Raw genomic sequence first — 23,979 nt, 5'->3', positions numbered from 1 at the left:
CTGAATTGTCCAGCAGGGATTTAGTATATATGCTATTAAAAAAAAACAAAAAAAAACAAAAAAAAACAAAAAAACCAAAACAAAACTGTGGCATGAGTTTGGTTCCAAATTATTGTAGAGGTTCACAGACTTAGAATTAATATGTACTTTAGAGATCAGCTATTCAAATGCCCTCATTGTCCAGATGAGGAACAAGTTACAAAGTTAGTAGGTAGTGTTGCCAGAATTTAAATGTAGACTGTTAATCTAGTACTCTTTCCACTGTCCAGTGCTGGCTCAGTTACTAGTGACCAAATATTCCTTCTTGCTTTTAGCCAAGACTGGGAGTAACAAAAGCTGGAGATACAACAAAATTGGTCAGATTTGACTCACAAATGTAATTGTAAATTAATACTGATTTGAGCAGCAAAGAATCTGTCACAATAGCAAAACATTACACAAAATGCATTATTTTAGCTATGTATCATAGAAAAGAAAATATAATGAAGTCTTATGATATAATGATTCCTATAGGTTATTTGAAGATGAGGAAAATGAGACTTAAAATGTTTACTTGCCCAAATTTACCCAGAATAAAGTAAATTTTCCATAAATTAGGCAGTCCAACAAAGCACTGTTTTGCCCCAATAAATCCCTTTTTTCCTTTTTTTTTTTTTTTATCACTATCTATACCCTAATACAGAAGGAAATAATGTCATCTACTAAGGGACAAGATAGTTACTCTCTCCAAGAACCATTCTGATCTTACTCTTTAGTTTCTGAATAATGCTAGATTTGCACCAAACATATCAACTATAAATTCAATTAATCTAAATCAGATGTAACTTCCTTATTGATATCAATCATCTTATTCTGATTTCTAACACATTTTTATTGCACTGCATCTGTTCCAAACTTTATCTTCTCTGCTCAAGTCTTCAGTGACAACCCTAATCCCCTGGCCCTCAGCAAATGACCTTATCCTTTAAATTCTCTTACTCATGCTTTTCTTATTGAAAGGAAGGAAGTAAGTTTCAGAAAAAGAAGGCCATGGGTTTCCTCTTCTTCCTTACTTCACACATCCAATTCTGTCTATATTTATAATTTTCCTCTCCTCCTTTACTCAAATGTCAGAGAATTAAGATGGACTCTTCTTTCAAATGTTAACCTTTTTTACTTATACATTTGATCCCATCCCCTCCTTTCTCTTCCTGGACTCTTTCCCATCAATCATTTTCTTTCTTTCTGTCTTCTTCAATATCTCCCAATCTACTGGTTCCTTCCCAAGTGTAAAGAAGCACATTCATGTCTCCCTTATAATTTAAAACAAACAAAAAAAACAAACAAAATTTTTTCTTTAAACTTGGCATCTCCTAAAATTTGAATACTATAGCTCTCTCCCCTTTCACTGATAAATTCCTAGGAGGACCAGCCAATATTTGATATTTCATTCCTTCACTACCATGTGAAAATTTAACTTCCATGCCCTTATATTGTCAAACTATCTCGATCCTTGCTTTGCAATGTCTCTTGCATATGCTTCTTTCTATCATCTTAATTCTGACTCACATTATCTCTAACCAGAACTATTGTAATTGCATTTTAATTGATCTCATCCCTTTCATTCTCTATCATCTCCTAATCATCCCTTTCACCTATGGAAAAATAATCTTCCCAAGGGTCATTCATTTTTTAATCAGTGCAGTTATGCTCCTTCTGCTATTATTTGTAATTTATTCTTTATCTATCTTGTTGTACTTATTTATTTGCATTGTCTCCCACATTGATTTGAATACTTTGAAAACAACTGAGGTTTTTTGTTTGTTTTAATTTGTTTTAGTTGTTGTTTTGTTTTGCTATGCCTTTTCCTTTCTTTGTGTTCCTAGGGCTTAGCAAAATGAGTGGAACATAATAGGAACTTTAAATGCCTGCTGCTTGACTTGACTATGAATCTTTTGTCCAAAATTTTCCAATAGTTTTCTATACCCTTTAAGATAAAACATGAACTCAGCCTGGAGCTTAATATGTAAGTATAGAATATGTAGGGAAAGGTATTTTTGAATAAAAACTCATGAAAAACATGGACAAACTTTGAAGGTAGAAGTGAAAAAAAAAAGGTAATTATTTGGTTTATATATTTACATAGAGAATTTGCATTAAATGATCATTTCCATTTTTGCTTCCTATTATTTCTGTAATCTTACGAAGTTATATCACTTTCATGGTTGCCCTTTGTCTCACTTATGAAATGAAAGGTTTGAAATGTTGTCAATTTGGAAATATAAAACACAACTGATTAGAAAGTTCATTTGGGATATATTCCCACTATTAGGAATATATTCCAAGAAGATCAAGATGATAATCAATGGTCTGATAAGTATCAGAATGTTGCAGCCTACATTTTTTTTTTTTTTTATGGGACCAAATCAATGGAAGCAAAGTAGGTTTCCTGTTAGTTGAGGAATTGATGTAAAATAATAGTATATACATGTAATAAATAATTGATTATATAGATAGCAATGATACAAATGAATTCAGAGATGGAAGTATTTTAATAGATTAACACTGTATGAAATTAATAAAACCAAATGAACACCACTTTCAATGACTATGGCAATGCAAATCTAAAGATCAATAAAATGAAGCTAAGCTCTGAAAACCAATAGAGACCCAAAAGAAACATGCCTCCCACCACTCAATAGTGTTACAAAGAACATTCAAAATTAGTTCAATATTAGGTAGGATTAGGCAAAAAAAAAAGAATACTTCTAGAAAGAATCACTATAAAAGCAAATAGTGTTAATGAATTTTTCTTTTAATTGTAATGTGAATGAAATGAAAGTTCTTTGGACTTTTGCAACCTAAAGTTTCTCTGTTCTTAATGTTGAAACAATGGTAATCATCCAAGAAGGGGTCCTGACGTAATTTGTTATACCAAATACTAGAGATGAAATTTCAGACATGAGATTCTAGGACCATATATGACCCCAGCTCTCTGTAATAGTCAACAAGTCATTTAATCTACCTATTGTGGTGCAGTTTTCCAATCACAAGTTATGGAGAGTGGAATCTGATCACAAGATCATAGATGTAGAGTTGAAAGGGGACTTAGAGGCTATCCAGTCCGACTACCTCCTTTGACAGATGAGGAAATTAAGCCTCAGGGAAGTCAGGAAGCTTGCCAAAGGTCACACAGGTAATATAAATGACAAAGATGAAATTTGAATCCAGATATTTGCAAACTGATGAACTATATTGAATAAGCTCTTTGGGAATGTAAAAAAAAAAAAAAATAAAGCTTTCTATATTTAATAGTGATTTTAAATTTTCTTAGCACTTCTATCAGATACAAAAGAGTTTGTGGTCTAAATACCAAAGAAGGCCCTAATTCTTCTCCATGTAAGATCATTCTTGTAGTATGTCCAATACCATTGACTATATTTTAACTCCATTAATTCATGTGTTTGTTCATCTCTATTTATCTATCTTTTTAGTGTCTCTACAAGAAATGGACTCTCAATGATTAGGATATGACATGATAATTATAATGATGATAAAGATGATGACAATGAAACTTGGCAATGAATCTCTGTTTCAGGGCTTTTGTGTTTGTCCCATTCTTTGAGTATATTTCCTCCCCACTTCTTAGAATCCATACTCTTCAATTTCCTTTCATTTTGTCTATACTTTGAGGTGAAATTGGGTGGCACAAACAAGAGAGTCCTGGACTTTAGGAAGACTAGAGTTTCAATACAGTCTCAGATATACAATAACTGTGTTTATGATAGGCAAGTCATTTAACTTGTGTCTGCCTCAGTTTCTTCAAAAGTAAAATGGGGATAATAATATTTCCTAGGATTGGTATAAGGTCCAAACCAAATAGTCTCCTAACACAGGAAGTACTTAATAAAAGCTTATTTATTTTCCTCCCTATATCTCTAAAGGTACATATTCTATCCACTGATAAAATATAAGTTCTTTGAGAACTTTTACCTTTGTATTTCCTAGCACAATGTCTGATTCATACATAAGTATTTAATAAAGATTTGTTTATTAAATGTTTATTGAGTGCTTGACTGATTACATTGAATTTAAGAAGCAGCACAAAATTCTCTTACTTTATATGTTCTTATATTTATTTCTTAGCACGCAGTCAATAAATGAGTTATATATAAACTATAGAGGATTGGTTTGATATTCAGAGTATTTGTCCTTTCTTCAACAATATAATAATGTCTGGGGACATTGGTCCTTCTTTTAAAACCTAGAAAAAAAAAAAACAAGGTTCCAACACATAGTTTCTTCTTTAATAGTAACTTAGGGTAATTCTAGAGAGCAAAAGAATCCCCCTTGGGCTACAAAACAGTTGGAATCATCCATGAACTAGAGATTTCATTTGCTCCTATAGGTGGTGTCTGAGATAAAGACAGAATTGGCAATTGCCTTAGGATCTTACAAAATCACCAGAAATTTCTCTTGGGACTCTGGGAATTCTGATCCTCACTGAGGTCTGACAGACCAAGCTCAGCACAGACTTCTAGACTATTGCTCCCTTCCATCCTAGTTATCTATCCCAAACTTTTTAAAGAAATGAAAGGAAAGAGATATATTCAGGAATTTGGAGCTAAGAGTTTGGTAGTTTTCATAAAACCATTCACTCAGGTATATATAGCTGCTAACTAGCTAGTGTTTCTTGTATTAACCAAGATTACAACTTTTTTTAAGTGCTGAGGGACTTCTCTTTTTTTTTTTTTTTTTTTTTTTGCTTCTTTTAGATGCACTTTTCATATTCTGTTTTAATTTAGACAACAAGCTAAAACAAAGTAAAGGGGATTTCTATGGCTTTCTGACAATTGTGAGTTAAATAATGTAATGTACAAATAAATACAGGAAATATATATCTGAAAATATTTCCTATTAATGAATATTATTCATCAATGTGATGTTCCCATTAGGATTCTGAATTAAAAGATTTTTTTCCAAATTTCAAAAAAAGAATTCCCTATTATTTTAACTGAATTTTGACTCTATTGATTCACTTGCATTAATCACATGTTTAGCACTATTCCTTCTGTTTTAAAACTCTCTAGAAGAAAATTTTATCATTAAGTCAATATTTTGCAACAGCTTAAAAATTTATGTTAATACAGCAAATGTAGACTAGCATTTTACAAGAAGGGACTTTATATCTAAACCAATCCCCTAATTTTACTGATGAGAAAACTACAATGATTTTTCTCACAGTCACATGGATGTGAGGATTTGAACTAATCTCTAGTTCCTTGCTCTTTACACTACATTTCATGCAAATCAATGTGTTTATAAACACGAAAGTTTCTACAAGGAAAGAGTATTGTGAAAGGAAGGTGCTGGATAAGAATCATTGATTTGAAGCTGAATGGATGTGGTATGTTACCAGGTCTAATACTTCAGGAGTTACATTTGGGGAAACTGAGACATAAAGAAGTTAAATGATTTTTCACAGTGTCAATGTGAGATGTTCAAAGTTAGAGAAGCCACCCCAAATGTTCATAGGAAGTATTTGTGTTTGATCTGTGACAGAGCACTTTGAGTTATATTGGTCTGATTAGCCATAGATACACTAACAACTCTAACAGAATGATGTCATTTTGGTACTCTTTAAGAATTACAGAGACCAACAGCTGGAAAGTATATGGAACAAAATACAAATTCATATTTCAACAAGAAAGCCTCTAAGTCATTTTATAACTCTAAACTACATCCATGGATATAGATGTATAACTGATAATGGGATAAATTGAAGCAAGAAATTCTACTTCTGTAGTCATAAATTTTGTCATTTTGATTCTATAAAAGGAGATATAACCAACCTCAAGAATCAGTATGATTTAGTACAACTGGAAGTCATTATAGTTGTGTTTACTATGATTTCAACACCAACTTCAGGATTTTTAATTTGCTGAATCCTGAAAGAGATTGAGTGATACCCAGAACCCTGACTTGGATTTAGACCTCTAACATGAACAGCTTAATGTGATAGAATGTGTTCAAACATCTAAAAGAATGATTCTCTTTTTTTTTTTTTAATATTCCAAATAATGTTCCAAAACATCTTCTTTAGGGAAGGTGATACTTTTATGCATAAGAAATAAAAGATTACCCAGTAAGAAGGATTTATTTGAGTAATACAGTTTACAATATTTCTGCAAGTTTTTGCATAGACTAAAGGGAAAGGAACATGCACATTCTGTTTTGTGAAGAAATCATAAATATGGGGGGCCTTGCTGTACAGACAGAGAAGATTTCCCATAAAGGAGGAGGAGGTAGGCTAATGGTCAGAATTAAACAAAACAAAACAAAACAAAAACAAACAAACAAAAAAACTACAAATAAACACATTTTCTTTGATTAGGAAATTATTAAAGCAACTAGATAAAACCCTGAGCTCAGAGTTGGAAAAATCTTGCTTCAAATATTGCCTCAAATTAATATTAGCTATATTACCTTAGACAAATCACTTGACCACTTTAATCCTTAGTTACTTTTTTTGTAAAATAGTGATAATAATAGTACCTATATCACAAAGTTATTGTGAAGATCAAATGACTATATACATACATAGACACATTATATATGTGTGTCTGTCAGTTTGCAAAATTTAAGTATAAATTCTAAATATTATTATATCAGCTATTTGCATTTCCCAGAGTATGGAGATCATTGCCTGCTATAAATGGGTAAATGGTAAATTGAACATACTAAAGAGTTTCTTTGATCCTTGGCTGAAAATTTTTTATCTTGTATTTCTTGTCTGAATGTTTTCTTAAGTGCTAAACTCAAATAAATAACTTTAGCTGACAGTATCTACACACTTTCACCTGATCCTCACTTTATTTGTCTTTTTTGTTCCCTCTAGGCCATGTGAGGAAAAGGTTTTCCAGTCTGTCCTCAAAGCTCATTTTATTTAATCCAGGATTAGCCGTGTTGCCTTTCTACCTTTTCAAGTACTGTAATATCTTTTTTTTTTTTTTCCTCCAATGCAATGATGAGAAAGGAATTGAGTACTCAAAGTGCTTTAAATTTGGGGCACAGCAATACAAAATCTCACTATATTCTCCTTGGACTTGTAGTATTATTAAATTGCTTAACTCTGTTGCATATGTGTCATATGTGTCTTTTTAGAAGGACATTTTGTTATGTATAATGATAGGGATGGGGATAAAAGCAGAATAGAAGAAGAGAATTGGAGATGTACTTGTGTGTGTGTGTGTTTATTGTTTTGCTTCCTTTTTTTTTTTTTTTTTTTGTTGTTGTTTTTTTTTTTGTTTTTTAAACTACCCGTCATCCTGACATTGTTAGAGAGATGGCAAATTAAGCTTCAAGGTCCTTTTAGAAAAGTCATCTTTTTTCTGACTGCTCTTACTACATTCATTTCACACTTCAATTCTGTGTTTCCAAGACATGACTTTGTGCTATGAGATAATGTTCCATTTGTAAAAAAGGAAGGTTTCTAAATGGGGGTTAGCCGGGTTAGGTAAAGGAGATTGAGAAGGTTGGCAGTATAGGACAAAAATAGCTGTGGTAAGAAACAGAAAGTTAGAGTATGTTTCTAACATCATCACATAGAAGTCAAAGGCTCAATGAACAATAGGAGCACTTCAAGATTATATGTAGATGGCTCAGATTGGACTGTCATTATCAGGAATAAGAGGATAAATTAAGAGCAGCAAAGATAAAAGTAATTCTAGTTGGACATGATCTTTGAGAGCCGAGGGTTATTTTTGTCTCTTTCTCTCTCTATAACCCTCCCTCTCACTCTAGAGAGGTTGGAAAAGCCAGTTCAAAACAGAGTAGAAAATGTGCCACTAAAAACGAAATAAAAATAAATAAATAATCAATGTGAGACAGTGGAATGACTACTAAAATAGCAGTCTCACCTCACAAGGCTGTTGTGAGGATCAAATGAGATTAGAAACTACTTTATAAATCAAAAAGTGCTGTAAAATCTAATGTATTATTGGGGGGGTTGTTTATTTGTTTTTGTTTTGTTTTTGTGAATGGCATTAATAAATTATGGCTTGGCCCATATTTCTTCTAACATAATCCTTGAGGTAAAACTGTGAAACTGGCAACATTGGACTTTGGTCCTTTCTTCTCTTCTGTCTTTTTTGTGATTTCTACTGCTCTTTCTTTCTTTAAAAAAATACTATTTAGAGATTTTAAACATGTTCATCTTACCTCCAATCTCTCCCTCCATTCAATAAGAAGATAAGAAAAAGGATATCAATTATACATGTGAACTCATGCAAAACATCCCAAAAGAGCAAGAGAAATAAAACAAAAAAATCATATTTCAATTCATACTCAGAATTTATCAGTTTTCTCTCTGGAGATAAAAAGAATTTTTTCATTGTGAGTTTTTGTACCTGTTTTGGATCATTGCACTAATCAGGTTAGCTATCTTTTTCAATTGTTGATTATTTCAATTTTGCTGCTACTGTATACAATAGTTTCTCAATTCTTTCTACTTCACTTTGCATCAGTTCATATATTGTCATATTTTTGCCATATATTACCATATTTTTTCTGTAATCAAGGCCCTCATCATTTCTTATAGTACAACTGTGCTCTATTAAAATACCATCACTTTTTATTCAACCATTACCCAAATCATAAGCAGTCCATTGATTTCTAGTTCTTATCAGCACAAAAAGAGCTGATACAAATATTTTTATATAAATATGAGTCTCTTTTCTTTGTCTTTGATCTTTCTGGGGTACAGAACTAGTAAAGGTATTGCTGGCTCAAAGGGAATGCACAGATTTATACATTTAGTGCCATAGTTCCAAATTACTTTCTGGAATGGTTAGACCAGTTCATAAGTCCACCAATAATTTATTATCTTATTTTTCTTCATGCCCTCCAAATCATTTGTCATTTCTGATCAGTGTGAGGTGTTATGTCAGAAGTGTTTTAATTTACATTTCTCTAAATAATAGTGATTTAGAACATTTTATATGACTATAGATACCTTTGATTTCTTCTTCTGAAAAGTACTTATTTGGGGGTGGAGCCAAGATAGCAGAGAGTAGACACATCTTTATCTGAGTTCCTTCTGGTATCTCTCAGATCAATACCAGATCAAGCTTCTGAATTGGTTTTGGAGTGACAGAACCCACAAATATTTTAAGTGTAACAAATTTCAAGCAGAAGATACTTTGGAAGAACTTCAGAAAAGGTCTGTTTCAATCAGGTGGGGGTGAAAGTGGGAGGAGGTAACACAATAAAGCACAGTAGAGCCAGGGCATTGCAGCATCCTCACATCAGGACATCTACTGGGAGGCTGTTAGACTACTCTGTCCTGGTTACAAGGCAGGGGATCAGCAGATAACTTGTGAGACATCCAAAGCAAATACAAAAGGCAAACAGTAACTCTGAATCCTGGGACCACACATACTCAGCACTGGAAGTCAATTGACAGCACTAGCCCCAGGGAAATCTAAAGCATCTGCATCTTTACCCTAAAAGCAGACCTCAACCTTTAAACAAAATGAGCAAATAAAGCAAAAAGAATTATGACTATACATAGCTTTTATGGAAAAAGAGAAGGGCAGACCTCAAATCATGAAGATCCTAAAGGTAAATCATCTACAGATGAAGCTCCAAATGGTGATATGAGTCGGTCCTTATTTTACAAGGCTCTCTTGGAAGAATTCAAAAAGGATCTTAAAAGAGAGAAAAAAATAGGGAAAGAAAATGAGAACCTTTCAAGAGAATTTGGAAAAGGCAAAACAGAACTTATCTGAAGAAAGCTCCTTAAATATAGATTTGATGTAATGAAAAGAGTATATAACTTCTACAAAGTAGATATAAAAAAGAAACCAATTCATTGAAAAATGGAATTTGTGAAATGGGAAAAAAATGAAATGAACAAAGCAAATCAGTTAAAAATTCAGTTGGGCAAATGCAAAAAGAGATAAAAAAAAGATAACTGAAGAAAAAAAGTCACCAAAAACTAGAATTTCACAAATGGAAGTGAATGGCTCAATAAGACATTAAGAATCAGTCAAACAAAACCAAAAAAAAAAAGAAGAAAATAAAAGAAAATATAAAATGCCTCATTGGAAATATAACTGACCTGGAAAATAGATCTCAGAGAGACCATATAAAAATTATTGGACTTCCTGAAAACCATGATGAAAAAAGCAGCCTAGACATCATCTTTCAGGAAATCATCAAGTAAAACTGCCTTGATGTCCTAGTACCGGAAGGTAAAATAGCAATTGAAAGAATTCACCTATTCCCCTCCTGAAGGAGACCCCAAAATTAAAACTCTAAGGAACATAATAAACAAATTTCAGAATTATCAAATTAAGTAGAAAATATTGTAAACAGTCAGAAGGAAACAATTCAAATATCAAGGAATAACAATCAGGATTACCCAGGATTTAGCAGCTTCCATTTTAAAGGATCAAAGGGCATGGAATTTGATATTCTGAAAGGGAAAGAAACATGGATTGAAGCCTAGAATCAACTATCCAGCAAAACTGAGCATTACTTTTCAGGGGAAAAGATGGGCATTCAATGCAACAGGTGAATTTCACTTATTTCTGATGAAAAGACTAGAGGTGAATAGAAAACTTGATTTTAAATTTGGGGCATATATTATTGATTCTTTGCATTAAAGAAACTATAAACAGTGCAATCTCTATCGAACACTGGAACTTGCCTCTGGACCTCTATATATGTTAAAGCTCTCAATCTAAATTCTTTCTGTTCTCTTTGTTCCCAATTCTTATGGAAAACTATATAGCAAAGGGTACAGAAATTGAATAAAAAGGTATATTACTAAAAATTACAATAAAGACTTTCTTTTATACAAAGATCTCATACCTTTTACTTTATTTTCCCAGTTTATTGTTTGTCTGTTTGTTTTTCTCTCCTTATAGGACAATTAATATCTCGTTATGTTAGTTAAGTCCTGTAATTTCCCTAGGGGCAAATAATAAGGAGGTAGTTTAATAATGTGGAAAGGGGATTGGCTATGAAGTCAAGAAATTTTGAAATGTGAGAAGTTTTGTTTGTGCAAAAGCTTTTTAATTTGATGTAATCAAAATTTTCTATTTTGTGATCAATAATGATCTCTAGTTCTCCTTTGGACACAAAATTTTTCCTCCTCCACAAGTCTGAGAGGTAAACTATCCTATGTTCCTCTAATTTATTTATGATTTCGTTCTTTATGCCTAAATCTTGGACCCATTTTGACCTTATCTTAGTATGTGGTGTTAAATGTGGGTCCATGCCTAGTTTCTGCCATACTAATTTCCTGTTTTCCCAGCAGTTTTTGTCAAATAATGAATTCTTATCCCAAAAGTTGGGATCTTTGGGTTTGTCAAACACAATATTTTTATTCACTATCTTGCCCTGTGAACCTAACCTACTCCACTGATCAAGTAGTCTATTTCTTAGCCAATACCAAATGGTTTTGGTGACTGCTGCTTTATAATATAGTTCTAGGTCAGGTACAGTGAGACCACCTTCATTTGTTTGTTTGTTTTGTTTTTTTTTTTCATTACTTCCCTTGAAATTCTCGGCCTTTTGTTCTTCCATATGAATTTTGTTGTTATTTTTTCTAGGTCATTAAAATAGTTTCTTAGGAGTCTGATTGGAGTATTGTCATCTTAATTATATTTGCTCAGCCTATCCAAGAGCACCTAATGTCTTTCCAATTATTTTAAAATGACTTTATTTTTGTGGCAAGTGTTTTGTAATTTTGTTCATATAACTCCTGACTTTCCTTTGGTAGATATATTCCCAAATATTTTATACTACCGACCATTATTTTGAATGGAATTCCTCTTTGTATCTCTTGCTGTTGGATTGTGTTGATAATGTATAAAAATGCTGAGGATTTATGTGGATTTATTTTGTATCCTGCAACTTTGCTAAAGTTCTAAATTATTTCTAATAGCTTTTTAGCAGAGTCTTTGGGGTTCTCTAAGTATAAAATCATGTCGTCTGCAAAGAGTGATAGTTTGATTTCCTCATTACCTACTCTAATTCATTGAATTCCTTGAATCTCTTTCTTGGCTCTTATTGCCGAGGCTAGTGTTTCTACTACAATATTGAATAGAAATGGTGATAGTGGGCAACCTTGTTTCACTCCTGATCTTACTGGGAAAGGTTCCAGTTTATCGCCATTACATATGATGTTTACTGATGGTTTTAAATATATGCTCCTTATTATTTTAAGGAATAGTCCATTTATTCCTATACTCTCAAGCGTTTTTAGTAGGAATGGATGTTGGATTTTATCAAATGCTTTTTCTGCATCTATTGAGATGATCATATGGTTTTTGTTAATTTGGTTATTGACATAGTCAATTATGCTAATAGTTTTCCTAATATTGAACCAGCTTTTGCACAAACAAAACTAATGCAAACAAGATTAGAAGGGAAGTAACAAATTGGGAAAACATTTTTACAGTTAAAGGTTCTGATAAAGGCCTCATCTCCAAAATATACAGAGAATTGACTTTAATTTATAAGAAATCAAGTCATTCTCCAATTGATAAATGGTCAAAGGATATGAACAGACAATTTTCAGATGATGAAATTGAAACTTTCCACTCATAGGAGTGTTCCAAATCACTATTGATCAGAGAAATGCAAAGTAAGACTACTCTGAGATACCACTACACACCTGTCAGTTGGCTAAGATGACAGGAACAAATTATGATGAATGTTGGAGGGGATGTGGGAAAACTGGGACACTGATGCATTGTAGGTGGAGTTGTGAAAGAATACAACCATTCTGGAGAGCAATATGGAATTATGCCCAAAAAGTTATCAAAATGTGCATACCCTTTGATCTAGCAGTGCTACTACTGGGCTTATATCCCAAGGAAACACTAAAGAAGGGAAAGGGACCTGTATGTGCCAAAATGTTTGTGGCAGCCCTTTTTGTGCTGGCTAGAAACTGGAAAATGAATGGATGCCCATCAATTGGAGATTGGTTGGGTAAATTATGGTATATGAATGTTATGGAATATTATTGTTCTGTAAAGAATGACCAATAGGATGAATACAGAGAGGCTTGGAGAGACTTACATCAATTGATACTGAGTGCAACGAGCAGAACTAGGGGATCATTATACACTTCAACAATGATACTGTATGAGGATGTATTCTGATGGAAGTGGATATCTTCAACATAGAGAAGAGCTAATCTAATTCCAATTGATCAATGATGGACAGAATCAGCTATACCCAGAAAAGGAACACTGGGAAATAAGTGTAAACTGTTAGCATTTTTTGTTTTTATCCCCAGATTATTTTTACCTTCGAAATCCAATTCTTCCTTTGCAATAACAACAACAACAACAAAATTCAGTTCTAGGATATATTATAACATATTTAATATCTATGGGAATGCCTGCCTTCCAGGGGAGGGGGTGGAGGGAAGTAGGGGAAAATGAATGTTATGGAATATTATTGTTCTGTAAAGAATGACCAATAGGATGAATACAGAGAGGCTTGGAGAGACTTACATCAACTGATACTGAGTGCAACGAGCAGAACTAGGGGATCATTATACACTTCAACAATGATACTGTATGAGGATGTATTCTGATGGAAGTGGATATCTTCAACATAGAGAAGAGCTAATCTAATTCCAATTGATCAATGATGGACAGAATCAGCTATACCCAGAAAAGGAACACTGGGAAATAAGTGTAAACTGTTAGCATTTTTTGTTTTTATCCCCAGATTATTTTTACCTTCGAAATCCAATTCTTCCTTTGCAATAACAACAACAACAACAAAATTCAGTTCTAGGATATATTATAACATATTTAATATCTATGGGAATGCCTGCCTTCCAGGGGAGGGGGTGGAGGGAAGTAGGGGAAAATTCAGAACAGAATGGAGTACAAGGGATAATGTAATAAATGTTATAATTATAAAATTAATTAAAAAAAAAAAAAAGAAATGGGAGAAATTAGGGTTAAAATTCCCTGATAGCAATGGGGTCACCTGGCTGGTATCTCAGGCTTTGCTAAAGAATAAGCAATTCTGAAAGGTGAGGTTTGTGGCAACAATGTATTTTTTACACTGAGAAGTAACTTCCTCAGTGGGCTAAATTCTGAAAGGAACTTTAGCAAATCTTTTGGCAAAGATGGGTTTACACTGCGAAGAACAGCTTCTCAAAGGGCTTTCCTGATTAGGAATTGGCAAAGGTTTGGGATTTCATCCTTTGATTATATTGGGGTTTTTTGGCCCAGAACTAGGGACCAATCTCCAGATGAATTTTAGGGACTAATTTTCAACTCAATAAAGGGTGGTGATTATGCCCCAGGCCAAGATCTCCAATTGAACTGTAGGAGGAGATTACTATGGAGGAGTTTCCCCTATGAACAGGAGGGTGGGACCCTTCCCAGAGGCCAAGAATTTTGAGACCCAGGACCATCCTTCCTCCAAAGATCACAGTTTACATCAGAAACATGGTTTGAAATCTGACTTCTGATCCAATTTCCTCATCCTTAAAATTATGGAATTGGAATATATAACCTCTGTGGTTCTTTTCATGCTTGGACCCTAGCTTTTTCCTCAACTGTGGACTTTGAAAAAAATTTTTTCTGAAAACATTCATTTTCAAGACATTTCTCTTTTCCCCAATTTTTCCCTTTTCTCATTGCAGAAGAGACTTTTGAAGTGATCTCCATATATTTTGCCTCTTCACTATACTGTCTGTCTAAACTATGTATGGCTTTAGCTCTGAGAAACATCAACTTCTAGGGAATCTTTGTTTTCAACAACCCAGTTAGGTGTGTCTCATTGCTATTTAATTCAGATGTATCATGCTTCATTCAACTCACCAAACTTTCTTTCTTTCTCCTTTGCACAAATTTAATACCAAAATACAGGAGTAATCTAACTTGTTTGACTGAAGGATTGAGCATACCCTTGGGAACAAAATTGTTCCAGAAAATTAGATAGTTGTCAGTAGAAGTAGAAGGGCAGCTAGGTCATAAAATGTATAGAGTTCTGGGCCTAGAGTAAATCCAAATCTGCCTCAGATAATTACTAGCTGTGTGACCCTGGACAAGTCTTTTTAAATCTAGACCTTTCTAAATGTAACATTCTCTTTCCCTCTGCTCTGAGCATGAAAGTGTCTAGCATTAGGAAAGGCCATTTGAACGCCTCTCTTCTCTTCTGACTCAAAGTTTCCTCATTTTCACATATAGACAAATGAGAATGATACTTGGACAAAAGGACAGTTGAGGAGCCATATGATCCTAAGATCATTATGCATATTGACATTTTGGGGAAAGATTGAAACATACAAATAAAAAAGCCACCATTAAAAAACAAAACAAAACAAACAAACAAAAAAAAACAATCAAACAATCAGTAAGCTATAGACTAACTCTGTGGGAATATTGTCCACTTTACCAGTTACCTTCTTAAGAAATAAACAGCTGAATAAATGTGGAAGTTGTGGAAATTATGTACCAATTATTTAAGTCAGGATTCTTAACTTTTTTGTGTGTTGTAGTCTTCTTTGCTGAAGCAAAGGAAGGAATATGGATTCTCATCTCAGAATCATGTTTTAATAAATAAAATTCATATGCATATATATATATATATGTGTGTGTGTGTGTATGCACACATACATATATTACAAAAGAAATCACTTATATTAAAAACAATTGAAATATTCCTATAAATATATCTATGTATACATGTATTCATACATATACATGTATATATGTGTGTATATGCATGTGTGTACATGTTCACAAATTTTCAGATTATGAACCTCTGATTTAAAGCAAAGTTTAAAATTGTTGCCTATAAGAATTAATTTCAAATTTTATTCTTCATAAGAAAATCATACCCTCACCTATTTATATATTTCATTTAAATAGCATATACAATATTCCAACTCTCTTCTCCATATCTTTCTTTTGGCTGTTTTCCTGTCTCTCTTTTGTGGAATACATTTCCTCTTTACCTCATCTAAACCTTTTAAAATTCCCAGTTTTCAAGACTTAAACCAGGGTTTAGGCTATCTTTAGGAGGAAAACTTTCCTTTATGTATACAGAATACCTATACTTTACCCCACTTGTCATGTTTTTATTTTCTTTCTAATTATATTGTTTTCACCAATGAGATTCTAATCTCCTTGAAGGCAGGAAATTCTTTGCTTTTTATCCTGCAATATGTCTGGCACATAGTAAGTACTTAATGCTTTTTAATGATGGATTGATATAAATTTCTTCCTGAATAAGACAATTTAGATGTGGGACTATTAAAAGTACTGAAATATGTTTTGAGTCCCCTTTTTCTAGTACTTCTACACACATAGACAATTTGAATATTTGAGCTAAGAAGTTTATCCTTTTATAATGAAGGAGACACAACAAAACAGTTAAGATTCTGAAATGTAGATGAATGGGGAGAAGGGACAGAAATGTGAGAAAGAAGAGGTGTGGACAGATATTGCTTTCTTGTCACTGTACATGCTACCAGCACAGATAAAACAATGTTCAAAACAGCTGCAAACAAATGTTTGATTGGGGATAAAATATGCTAAGGTGACAATATCTTTCTCTTCCTGCTTTTCAGGGACCATCATTAAAAATGCAGCAAGGCTTGGCCAGGCCCAAAAGGCCTCAGGTTCTCTCAAGATACAAGACAGAAAGAGAGAGACAAGTTCACAAGATGTCAAGAACAATAACCATTTGTTATGTCCATTCAAACCCACTGAGTAACCTTTCTCTGCATGCTTATTTCTAAAAGGCCAATGAACATTTTACCAATGGGAGCTGGGGGAGAGAATAGCTTTAAAATGAGTTGGGATGAAGAGAGCACTGAGGGAAGATTTTGGGGAAATTATGTATATGGCTATGCTTTCATTATTCAAAGGAATGGGGTCTCCACTTTTTGGAAGTTGTCCACTCTGACATATTCAGCAAAGAAAATAGTCACTGTGTAAATTATGGTAAGGCTGTCTTCAGTTTTGTGTTGGGGATTTTTTTCTTTAATAATATATTGATGTGAGCAGCTTGGGGATGCCAGACAAATTTTCTACATAAAAAGTCAACTGTCGGAATGAGGCTCATCAATCTGGAAAAGTGCATTCAGGTAGAACGCCTCTCAGGGAGGGATCCCTGGCAGCCATGTTCTTCAGAGGGAAGGGACTACTCCATCTGATGCTCTCATAAATGTTTATTAAAGAGCATTTCTGCCAGCTTACAAAAAAATAAAAAAAAGCAGCTGTGGTGCCACAGCTTCAGTAATTGACTTTTCAATGATATTGTGATAGGGTTTTCATGGGATAATTGAACTGTAGGAATTTCTGCAGAAGAACCCACATTGAAACACCTGGGCAGGGACAAGTAGCCAAACTACTATAAATGCTGTTTCATACTGTGACAGAAAACTGAAGACTATTCATTTCAGGAGATCTTGCCATAGTCTTCCATGCAGTCAAATGCTCATTTCTTGTTCCTTTTCTCATATGATTCCCTTTATTAGAAGAAGAGAAAGCAAATATATCCTGCACTTTGGTCATTTCTTATAGACACTTTCAGATGGGAGACCTGAATGGCTAGATTCTGGAAATATAATGTATCTAAGATCTATCTGAATTTCAAAATAAGGCAATGGTGGAAAGAAATGCAGAACGTTCATGAACTTATGCAATGATCCTCCTTTGTCCTTGTTCATAAACTTTAATTCTATTGTCCACCTCCCCCTCCCCCTACTCCTTTCAAAAAATTTTAGCAAAGCAATCAGACTTAAGTGAGTTGCTTGGAGTTATACACAGCTAGTATAAGCCAGGTATATGAGACTGCATTTGAATTCAGGTCTTCCTGACTCCAGGGCCTTAGCTCTATTCACTATGCAACATAGCTGCTCCTCTACCCATTCTTTTTGCCATTTTAGAGAAAAAGAATAGGAAGGGGAATTGAGTCAATAGTTTTAATACAAAATTGGAGAGATTTAGAAGTGCTGACCCTTTCAGAAAGCAAAATTTGCTATTCAATGACTCACTGCAATCTATTTACATGACCTTGTCAAAGTTTGTTTTTCTACATTTATAAAACTCTAAGGTTGGGAAGCCTGGAATAAGGAGATAAATTATGGAAACCCTTAAGTTCCAGGATGAGTTTGGATTTTATTCTAATGATTTGTCAGCAAATAGGCATCCTTAGTTAGGAGATTAATATAGAAAAATGCATATTTTTGAAGCTTTATCTCTTGGTAGGTTGAAAGATGCATACAAATATTCATAAACATAAATATATATAAGAGCATAGTACACATGTGTACTAGTTATGTATAGTTTTATACAAAGAGAAAGACATTTCTATACTTTCAAGGAACAAAAGAGGGATTTTGTATTTATTTCTAGGTAAATATTTTAATATATTGCTTAAAGTATATCTATCACAGACACACACAAAGGCACACATACACAAATATGTATATTCACGTGCATGTTCAAAACAGGTGTAACTTGCTTATATGTCTATTGTTTTGATTTACATAAGCTATATTGTAGAAAGTATATATATGCATGTATATATATACATACATACACATATTATATATATATATGTAACGTATGCTTTATATACATATATAAATGGCTTAATTGACTAAAAAAATGTGATAAAGATGCTTCTTTCTTAGTTCAGAAATGTACTTACATTCTATTCCTTATTCATTCCTTTGGAGGACACTGTTTGCCTTTCAAAGAGCTAAAAGGCTTCTCCCATCCCTCCTCATTGCTTTATTTTCACTGTCTCTCACTGGTTTTTTTCCTGCTTTCATTTTCCTTACAAAAAAGAAATAAAAGAAAATGTACATAAAATAACATATTTACAGATTATTCTTTTAAGAATCAAAATAGATGCAATCAAATATATCATTTTATAATTTTATAAAATTTATTATAAAATAAATTTATAAAATTTCAGAAGATTTTATAAAATTTCAAATTTCACAAAGAAATTCAAGGTTGAGATTTATCTATGTTGTTTTCCTTTTTTTTTAAGATTTTTTTTTTCTTTTAATTTGTTATGGAATCATGGGGGTTAGGAGGGAAAAAAGAATGCAATAAGGTAAATAATACTGTGAATACAGAAGTGGGGATCAGCCAGAATAGTTTAAGTATTTTTAGACAAAAATGAGCACTTCTACCCAAGGTAATGGTTCTTTGCCTTTCCACTCAAGTTACCAATGATTAACGCATGCTTCTGAATGGTCATGGGACACTCTGAATGAGCATAGCAAAAAGCATCCAGAATAGCTTTTGGTAAATTAGGAAGGAACAGACTTTGCCATTTGTACTCTATTTAGTCAATTAACCAACAAGTTCTTATTAAATATCTGCTATATACAATAGGTCCTGTTACTATGCACTAGAACCCAAAGCTTAAAGAGAAACAATCTTTTACTCAATGCTCTTTTAGTTTGTTTGTTTGTTTTTTTAATTACTAAATTTAGAATTATCCAGTAGCAAAGCAATTTATAAATCAGCATGTATTAAACACTACATAGGAGCCAAGCACTCACTACATACTGATTATAACAAGAAAAAATCATTCTCCACAATCAAAGGGATATATATTCCTTGGGGGAGAAACAACATGTAAGTAAATGAAAAATATAAACAGAACAAACATAAGATAGTTTGTGTGTGTGTGTGTGTGTGTGTGTTTGTGTGTGTGTGTGTGTGTGTGTGTGTGTTTTCATGGAAGTCATTAACACTAGTTTGGATCAAAAAAAGCTGAACTTTCTCTTTTGTACCTCTTTTCCAGTTGAAAATTACCTTTAAGATTTCTGCAGTCTTGATCTTCTTCCTTTTGTCAAGAGGAAAGTAATTTGAAAATAATATTTTAAAAATATTTGTATTTATACTTTCTGTTTTATGCATCACTTACATTCCCCAATCTTTTTATCCTTTTCCTCTCACAAGGAGTCATCTATAAGATTTTTTGAAAAAAAATTGAGAATAAATGAGTGTTGCAAAGCTAAACTCATTCCCCCCAAATATCTGATACAGCTGATGGCTGTACGGAGGATACTCCATCTTGACAAAGGAGAGAAATTAGATATCTTCTCAAATATCTTCTTTGGGGCAAAAAACTGATTATTATAATTCCGTAGTATTTAGTTGGGATTTTTCTGTTGTTATTTCTGTTTATCTTGTTAGTACACTGTGCATGTAGTTTTTTTTTGATTCAGTAGATTTAATTTTTGACAAATTCATTGAAACTTTTGCACATGAAATAATTGTTTTGGATGAACAGAGATATGTATAACTTGAAGGGGGAGGTGTCCAAATTGTAAAGGTTCTTTAGCCTCTGTAGCTTCTGCCATACATGAGTTAGAAAACTGTAATTTGCAAAGCTCTATCTTATCCTGGGTTACAGAACATCAAACAATTCACTAATTCTGCAGCTCATTTTTTAATTTCTAAGAACCTTAGGTGAAATCCCACATCTCCATATTCCAATTCCCATCTAAAAATGGACTGCCATAATTATATGTTAAATATTATTCAAATCTGCAGGGAACTGTAACTCAATAAGCATGAAAAAATTAATGAAAAGCTTAATTATTATTATAATACAATTTAAAACCTAATAAAGAAAGAAAAAAGATGGTTTCATTTCATTTTAACTTGGGTGTCTGATATCTTTTTTTTATTTTTTTAACTGAGATGGGATTAATTTCCTTTTGGATTCTAGAAAATGCTAAAATGGCATGTTGTGCTACTCCAAAAGAGAGGAAAGAAAAGGAAGTATGCACTCTGTTAAAACGTATTTGGAATACCACAGAGAATAGCTTATAGTATTTATTTGTCAAAGCTATTATTTCCAAGGATGTTTTGATCTTTAACTGTTTTGAATTATTTATCATGTTTCCTACCATGCTGGAGCTATCTTTAACCAACAGCACCAAACAACATGTTTATAAAAAAGAACTCAGAATTCTAACTCTATTAGCAATAATTGAAAATTATATAGATTATTAATAAAAAATAAAGGAAAATGTGGATTCTTTCTGAGTAACCATTCACAACTCTGACAATTTTCATCTTTTAACATCCACAACAACAATTAAAAGTATAAATGCAAAAGATTTAAGAAGGCAATAACTCATCTTATCTCCTTTGGATGAAAAAGTTCTCTAATCAGCTAAATAGCAAAGCTCATATCCTCTGTCACTTCTGCACCTGCTGCTTAGGTTTATTCATTATCTACTATGATCTTCACTTAGTAAAGTCCATACTTTAGTGTATAGGGCTGAAACTCTGAAAAGGTGTGCTTGAATCAGATAGCAGAACATTTAAGGCTAATTACCTATTCTATGTGGGATAATGGCTCTATATACATATATCTAGATGAGATGGTGATGTTATGGCTCTCCTCAGCATTGGTGCTTGCTGAATGTTTGGTGGTGAGGTAATCATAGGCAGGGATTGGAGGACTGAGGGAGAGCAGTCAGATGCACTTGACTGCAGGATAAGGAGGAGAGAAGCTGGAGACTCTGAACTCCAGAATCCAGGATGCATCTTTGGCAAGCCACTTGGCAGTTTGCCTGCCTCCTTCACTTCTCCCACTAAAGACCAAGAAATTTGATTGATCCTGACTCTAACTGATCCTGAGGCCCTCCAGGGAGCTAGCCCAGATATTATATTTGTCTTCCCAACGTGAACTAAGGATGTGCATGAAGCTCAATTTTAATTTTAGTAAAGAAGTCCCTTAAATTAAAATAGAAAAGTAGGAAACTTTGTTAAGGGCTAAAATGGGGCAGATACTAGAAACTTTGACCACCCCCACTGGAGGGAGCTCTATAGAAAGCATACTTAGGATAATAAAAAGGCAAGCTTTGCTTGTAACTTGGGAGCAGATTGGTGGACTCTTAGAAAAATTAGAATTCACATCCCCTTTGTTCTCCAAGGAAGAAGAAATAGAGACAGATAATTGGAAACTAATAGGAGAGCAACTAAATGAATATTACAATGATAATGGTCCTGATTCAATCTACATCATCTTATGTTAAGATTTTATTACAGAATTTGGCTTATGAAATATTTACCCCCAAGTGATTGGAAATCTATGGAAAGGACATGTTTAGAACCTGGACAAAACTTGTTGTGGCTTTCGAGTGTAGTAAGCTCTGTAGGATACAAGACCAATGAAATAGGCAATCTGGAATTAATGTACAAATCACTTGTGACCAACTAACAAATGTAGATCATTATAGATACTTCAGCACAGATTGATTACCCCATAGCAGCATAGGAGCAAATTGCTTCTGCTGCTATCAAAGCATGTGGTACCCTCCTAGGAAGGCAAGACAGAGGAGAAGCCTTCACAAAAATAGCACAATGTCAAAATGAACCCTTGACTGATTTTGTGGAATGTCTGCAGACAGCTATCATATGAACTATTGGGGAAAATGCAGCAATAGAAATTATGATAAGACAACTTATTAAAGAAAATGCTAATGAGGTTTGTAGAAGAATTATATGGGGACTACCCAAGGATACTCTTTTAGAGGAGATCATAAGATACTGTGCCGCAGTGGGCACAAATACCTTTTATACCCAGGCTATGATGCAGACTTCCTAGGATCTGAACATGGGAAGACAGGGTCCTTTTTGGCAAGGAAATTCCAGAGAGACTTGTCAATGCTTTCATTGTGGTAAAGGAGAGCATTTGAAAGCTCAATGTTGGCATAGAGAAAGAAGAGTGAGAAAATAGGGTGGGAGAACAAGACCCAAAACTCCATGTCTAAAATGCAACAGAGGCTTTCATTGGACATCAGAATGTAGATTGATTAAGGAAAATGGGATGGAGAGCCTAGCCCCAGGGCTCAAGGCAAAAAATATATGGGGCATGATGGCAGCCGATACTTCACTCAGAGAGTCTGTAGAAGTTCAATACTCAGACATGACCAATCAGCCAGGAAACAACCTGTTGAGAGAGAGGGATTACAGTTGGGGAGAATAGAGTTGTGTATATCTGGGACTACTGAGATACCCCCTGGAGAGGTGAAATCTGTTCCTCTCTAGCCTATGGATCTCTTGCCTCCAGGCACAGTAGGCTTAACCATTTCACCTCCTGAGAGTGCAGTATAAAAAAGTACACTGATGTGGGAAACTGGAGAATGTGTAGCTAATATCCCAGTCACTAATACAGGTAGACAATGTGTGACTTAACCAGGAGAAGTAATAGCATCAGGTTTACTGATACAGACTCCTAATATGCAATCTGGTGATAGTTGTCCAGATTCTGACTCCAAGCAATAGAATCCAGGAATATTCTAGACTGCAGCAATTACAGTTGACCATTCTGTGCTCACTATCTATATAAATGGCATACTGTTAGAAGGATTGGTAGACACAGATACTGATCATACAGTCATTAGAGGGGCCAGCTAGCTCAGTCACTGGCCAAAGATTAAGGCAGATACCTATGTGTCTGGTATAGGAGGATCAATAGCAGCTGAAGTTAATACTACTATTTTGAGATGGATATTTGAAGGCGAAATAGGAGTTTTTACTCCTTTTATAGTTGAAAAAATTTGTTCCAACTTTTTCCCTCCATCCCTCCACCCCTTCCTCTAGATGGTAGGTAATCCCATATATGTTATATATATCAAAGTATATGTTAAATGCATTATGTGTACACATATTTATATTGTTATCTTACAAGAAAAATCAGATTTAGAAAGAAAGTAAAAATAACCTGAGGGGAAAAAAAAAAAAAACAAAGCAAACAATAACAGAAAAAGTGGAAATGCTATATTGTAGTCCACACTCATTTCCCAGTGTTCTTTTGATAGGTGTAGCTGATTCTGGTCATCACTGATCAATAGGAACTGAATTGGAACCTCTCACTGCCAAAAATAGCCACTTCCATCAGAATTGATCCTCATATAGTATTGTTGTTGAAGTGTATAATGATCTCTTGGTGCTGCTCACTTCA

This window comes from Sminthopsis crassicaudata, chromosome 1, assembly GCF_048593235.1.
Source record: "Sminthopsis crassicaudata isolate SCR6 chromosome 1, ASM4859323v1, whole genome shotgun sequence".
NCBI lineage: Eukaryota > Metazoa > Chordata > Mammalia > Dasyuromorphia > Dasyuridae > Sminthopsis > Sminthopsis crassicaudata.
Note: the sequence above shows the minus strand (reverse complement) of the source record.